Raw genomic sequence first — 480 nt, forward strand, 5'->3', positions numbered from 1 at the left:
CTGGAAGAAAACAAATGTCTTCTGGGTCAAATTTAAAAACATTTACAGTTTAGGCTAAACCATAAATGGAAGCAGCAGGTGATTGTTCTTTCCATTTCTTTTCCTTTTTGGTTGATTTCTTTAATAACACCACTTCATTTCATGAAATCTTGCCACAAACTAAGTTTTTTCCCATTTAAAAATGCTGGTCAGTTGGAGTGTTGCTCAGTATATCTGCAGGATCATGACCTGAAAACTAATATATTGGCATTACGTGCCGTTCCTCCGCCTTCCCCTCTTCTGCCTCAAGGTGACTCCTCCATCTGCACCCTCCCTGTTGCCAACGCCTCTCTATGCAGCGAGCATGGCACCGTAGCTAAAACCTGGTTCCCCTCTTGTTTTTGGAGACCTGCTGCAGCCTCACATGTTTCATTATTCCTCTTGGAGCCTCAGAGATGCACCAACCAGGAGGTGACTGAGAAAGGAGTCTGAATTTAACAG

This window comes from Poecilia formosa, unplaced genomic scaffold (genome assembly GCF_000485575.1).
Source record: "Poecilia formosa unplaced genomic scaffold, Poecilia_formosa-5.1.2 Scaffold57, whole genome shotgun sequence".
In the NCBI taxonomy this organism is placed as follows: domain Eukaryota; kingdom Metazoa; phylum Chordata; class Actinopteri; order Cyprinodontiformes; family Poeciliidae; genus Poecilia; species Poecilia formosa.